The following is a 5,706-nucleotide window of genomic DNA, read 5'->3' as shown; positions in this document are numbered from 1 at the left end:
AGTCACTTTGGAAAACAATCCAAAGAAAACTCCTCATATCATGAAACACAGAGTTAACCACACCCAAAGTGAAAAAGTGAAAGCGAAATCGCTCAGTTGTGTCCGACTCTTTGCGACCCCATGGACTGTAGCCTACCAGGCTCCTCGGTCCATGGGATTTTCCAGGCAAGAGTGCTGGAGTGGATTGCCATTTCCTTATCCAGGGGATCTTCTCGACCCAGGGATCGAACCCAGGTCTCCCTCATTGTAGACAGACACTTAACCGTCTGAGCCACCAGGGAAGTTCCCACACCCAAGAGAAGGGAAAACATGTTTCTACACAAAAACTAGTACACAAATGTTCATGCGACCTCATTCATAATGGCCCCAAATGGAGGCAACCCAAATGTCCACCGACTGCTGAATGGATGAATAACACGCAGCATGCCCACATGACGGAATTCTATTTCATGATAAAAAGGAACAAAGTGCTGCACACGGACGTACGGCATGGCACAGCATGCGTGAGGCTTGAACTTGTGCTAAATGGAAGAAGGCAGTCACAAAGCACCACATTTGATTCTGTGCAAACAGAATGTCCAGGGGAGGGAGGCTCAAGAGGGAGGTTGTACATGCATAATGATGGGAAAACAGTGGAAACAGTGTCAGACTTTATTTTGGGGGGCTCCAAAATCACTGCAGATGGTGACTGCAGCCATGAAATTAAAAGACGCTTACTCCTTGGAAGAAAAGTTATGACCAACCTAGACAGTATATTGAAAAGCAGAGACATTACTTTGCCAACAAAGGTCCGTCTAGTCAAGGCTATGGTTTTTCCAGTAGTCGTGTATGGATGTGAGAGTTGGACTACAAATAAAGCTGAGCGCTGAAGAACGGATGCTTTTGAACTGTGGTGTTGGAGAAGACTCTTGAGAGTCCCTTGGACTGCAAGGAGATCCAACCAGGCCATTCTGAAGGAGATCAGTCCTGGGTGTTCTTTGGAAGGACTGATGCTGAAGCTGAAACTCCAGTACTTTGGCCACCTTTGCGATTCATGGGGTCGCAAAGAGTCGGACACAACTGAGTGACTGAACTGAACTGAACTGCCGTGTTGTATGGCAGAAACCAACACAACGCTGTAAAGCAATTCTCCTCCAATTAAAAGACAAATCCAGAATGGACAAATTCACAGACAGTAGATTCAGTTCAGTTCAGTTGCTCAGTCGTGTCCGACTCTTTGCGACCCCATGAATCACAGCATGCCAGGCCTCCCTGTCCATCACCAACTCCCAGAGTTCACTCAGACTCACGTCCATCGAGTCCGTGATGGCATCCAGCCATCTCATCCTCTGTCGTCCCCTTCTCCTCCTGCCCCCAATCCCTCCCACCATCAGAGTCTTTTCCAATGAGTCAACTCTTTGCATGAGATGGCCAAAGTACTGGAGTTTCAGCTTTAGCATCATTCCTTCCAAAGAAATCCCAGGGTTGATCTCCTTCAGAATGGACTGGTTGGATGTCCTTGCAGTCCAAGGGACTCTCAAGAGTCTTCTCTAACACCACAGTTCAAAAACCATAGCCTTGACTAGATGGACCTTAGTTGGCAAAGTAATGTCTCTGCTTTTGAATATGCTATCTAGGTTGGTCATAACTTTTCCAAGGAGGAAGCATCTTTTAATTTCATGGCTGCAATCACCATCTGCAGTGATTTTGGAGCCCAAAAAAATAAAGTCTGACACTGTTTCCACTGTTTCCCCATCTATTTCCCATGAAGTGATGGGACCGGATGCCATGATCTTCGTTTTCTGAATGTTGAGCTTTAAGCCAACTTTTTCACTCTCCTCTTTCACTTTCATCAAGAGGCTTTTTAGCTCCTCTTCACTTTCTGCCATAAGGGTGGTGTCATCTGCATATCTGAGGTTATTGATGTTTCTCCCGGCAATCTTGATTCCAGCTTGTGTTTCTTCCAGTCCAGCGTTTCTCATGATGTACTCTGCATATAACTTAAATAAGCAGTGACAATATACAGCCTTGACGCACTCCTTTTCCTATTTGGAACCAGTCTGTTGTTCCATGTCCAGTTCTAACTGTTGCTTCCTGACCTGCATACAGATTTCTCAAGAGGCAGGTTAGGCTGGTCTCTAACTCTGGGGTAAGATATGGGGAGTTAAGGCTAAGGAGAGCAGTTTCTTCTGGGTATTGCAAATGTTCTGAAATTGATTGTGTTTATGGTTGTGCAACTCCATGATTATACTACAAACCACTGAATTACACACTTTAAATGGGTGAATGGCATGGTATATAAATATCTCAATAAAAGTATTAAAAATAATACTAATAAAGCACATGAATGGTGCCATTATTGAATTACAGGGTGTTTTTGTCTACAGAGCACCAGCAGTGGCTGCAGAAGCTCTCTGCAAGACTACCCCAGTGGAGGGATGGAGGAAATGGGATGATGAAGAAAGGGTCTTAGTCAAACTCCAAATATTTTCATTTGATACCCAGTTTTCATAGAAGCAACCGGTATTTATTGAACTTCCTCTGTGAGTCAGGCCCTGCTTTCAGGTGCCAAGACTTCATCTGCCAGCAAAACAAACTCCCCACCCTCAGGGAAGATGGACTTTAGATAAGAAAATGACAAACAAGTAAGAAGTCAGGTTAGACAAGCTAGGAAAAAGAACCAGCAGGGCAGTAAAGAGATAACTGGTACTGGGTTGGCCAGAAAGTTGGTCCAAGCTTTTCTGTACCATCTTATGGAAAAACCCAAATGAACGTTTTGGCCAACCCAATATTTTGCATACAACAAGTTAAGAAGGCTCCTTTGAGCAGAGGCCCGAAGGAAGCAGTGGTGGGTGCTGTGTGGGTATCAGGGGGCAGGAAAAGCAAAGTCGTGAAGTGGGAAGGTGATCAGAGTGTTAGAGGAACAAGAAAGAAAATGGTGGTTGGGTGGGTGAGTGATGAGAGAGACAGGGAGGAGGGGTTGGGAGGGTGAGCAGACAGAAGGACCTTTGGCTCCTTCCCAGGAAGATGGCGGGGTCCCGAGCGCCCTGACTTAGGTTTTAGAAGAAACATGACCGCTTTATGGAAAATGGACCAAAGGGCCAGAGTTGAAGCATCCTTCTCCAAATAGTTTCACCTCTTATTCAATAGATTTGAGATTTTTCTGAATGGTTTTTTTTGTTTCTTTACAAAGTCTGCACACTTTTAGTGCCACTAAGCTATGGTTTTGGTTAAAAAGAAAACATATTCAGAATTTTTTATTTTCATCATGTATAGATGGTGGTATCATTTTTTCTCATATCCGTTCATTTGTTTGGAAAGTCTTTGACCTGTGAGTAACACTCAGGCTTGTAACAGAAGCTTGGCAGTAGCTCACTACAGATGCTTATTGAGATTCACATGGGCGGATCTGCATAGATTTATACAGTATCAATATGTCTTTTCACATCAATTGGCTAAGTCACTGATCTTAGTCTCAACATAAAATAATTCACATTTAAGATTTAGATAAGTTAACAGCATTTCACCAAGAAAACACCAACATTTCAGAACTCAAAAATAGCTGAATATTAAGACTATTGTTCTTTTACAGGCAAAGAATTGACAGATTAAAACCACTTCTGGAGATCACATAACTAATAGTTTAACTGGTGTGGCCAGGATTTAAACACAGGCAGTTTAAAATGCAAACCACAAAGGACTTTCCTGGTGGTCCAGTGGTTAAGACTCCGAGTTTCCAATGCAGGGAGCACGGTTCAATCCCTGGTCGGGAAACTAAAATCCTACACGCACTGTGCAGTCAAAAAATAAGTAAAATGCAACTCATAAACTTCACCACTACACTAAAGGCACCTCCCAGAAAGAGACATCTGAGTTGGGCCTTCTAGCAGGTTGCACCTCTCCACTCCCAGGATTAGGGGGAACTGGCAAAGGCTGAAATATCCATTCTGGGGAAGGAGTTAGGGAACAAATGAGGATCCCAGCTCATGAGGACAACCTCAGGAGAGGCTCAGCATCTTGTTTTACCATGGAGGCAGTCAGTGCATTTATGGAAATTTCTAGGGTTGGCCTCAATCCTCCAGACCCTATGTGGGGTGGAAGCTGTGTGGCTGGAGATTAACGGAGGGCACACGTCCTAGACAGTAAGGTCTTGGAAGATAGTGAGGATCAGGAGATTGGCAGTGGGTATGGCTAAGAGAAAGGACGATTAAGCCTGGTGGGAGTGGGTGGCCCTTGGATGGTCCTGGTGCTGGGAGAGCCCCAGCCATAGGCCTTCCTACAAATCGGCCCTCCTTTTACTTCATTCATGATAAATCACACTCTTCTCCCTCACACAGGGCCCTGTGGGAGATGACAACTCTCTCAACAAAGGCTCCTGTCCTTCAGGAATCTCACCTTGAGGTGGTTGTGGGCTGGGAGACTCTGGTATAAAAAATTTTTCATTTAATCTTTCCAATCTGAGGAGGTGGCTGGTATCTTCCACCTTAGGATAAAATGATGATAAAACTGGTACCTTAAAGCAGCTAAGTGACTTGCTTGAGATCACACAGCTAGTAAGAGGCAGAGCCTGGGCTACCTGAGTTAAAAGCTGCTCTGTCAATGCTAGCACTGGGGGAAAGTAGCAGAAAATGCTTAAATATACCAAGAACGGACACGAAAGTGAAAAAAGTGAAAGTGTTAATTGCTCAGTCTTGTCCCCACTCTTTGCGACCCCTGGGGACTGTAGTCTGCCAGGTTCCTCTGTGCCTGGAATTCTCCAGGCAAACAGACTGGCGTGGGTAGCCATTCCCTTCTCCAGGGGATCTTCCTAGCCCGGGGATCCAACTCGGGTCTCCTGCATTGCAGGCAAATTCTTTACCATTTGAGCCATCATTGCAAAAATTCTATGAGGTTTTCAACTTTTCCTAGACACGGAAGGGTTTAAGAGCATCCGCTATTACCACAATCTCAATCACAAACTTGAGAAATTACCAGCATAATGAATTTCCATTGCCTTTCCATTCTGTGCTATTGCTAGACGTTATTCACCCAAGATAGAATTCTTTTCCAAAAGCAAGATGCAACAACTCTCTGCTTCAAGGACAACTTACACTCCAATCACAACACCCCGTCCCCAAGACCGATACCTAGGTGGCAGTTAGAGCCTCGGCGGCAGGACTCAAAAGGTCATCCCCATTGCCTCGCACGCTCAGATCCTGACCCCAATCTCCACCTTCCAGGCCCTTCGCCCCAGTGCGTTCTCAACGGAATGCTCAGCTCAATGTGGCGGGCGGGGGGGGGGGGGGGGGGGGGGTGTTCTCCATCCTTGGGGAGGCAGCCCTTAATTTGGTATTAGCGAGCGACACCCTGGCCGGGTAGATGTAGGAGTGGGACCAAGTAGAGGAGAGCTCTGGGGTTCCTGCCAGGTCTGGTGTTCGGAAAGCTTAGACCAGAGAGCACCGCCGGCCCGGCTCAGATTCCAAGGACAGCCCGGAGAGGAGCCCTCGCTGCGCGCTGCAGCAGCCAGCGGAAAGGTTCGGGAGGTCAGGCCAGGCTCACGTCCACTGGCGGGGCGGGGCGGGGCGGGGGCCGGAGGCGGCCGCGGGTGAAGCCCTGGTGCGGGGGGCTAGCACACAATGGGCCAGAGCGCACGGCAGGGCGCGCAGCCAACGCGCCGCCGCACCACGTGGGCCGCAAAGCGCGCCGGGGCCACCAGAGGTCCGTCGGCCCAGGCCGGGCGCGGCGCGG

This window comes from Oryx dammah, unplaced genomic scaffold, assembly GCF_014754425.2.
Source record: "Oryx dammah isolate SB20612 unplaced genomic scaffold, SCBI_Odam_1.1 HiC_scaffold_2, whole genome shotgun sequence".
In the NCBI taxonomy this organism is placed as follows: domain Eukaryota; kingdom Metazoa; phylum Chordata; class Mammalia; order Artiodactyla; family Bovidae; genus Oryx; species Oryx dammah.
Note: the sequence above shows the minus strand (reverse complement) of the source record.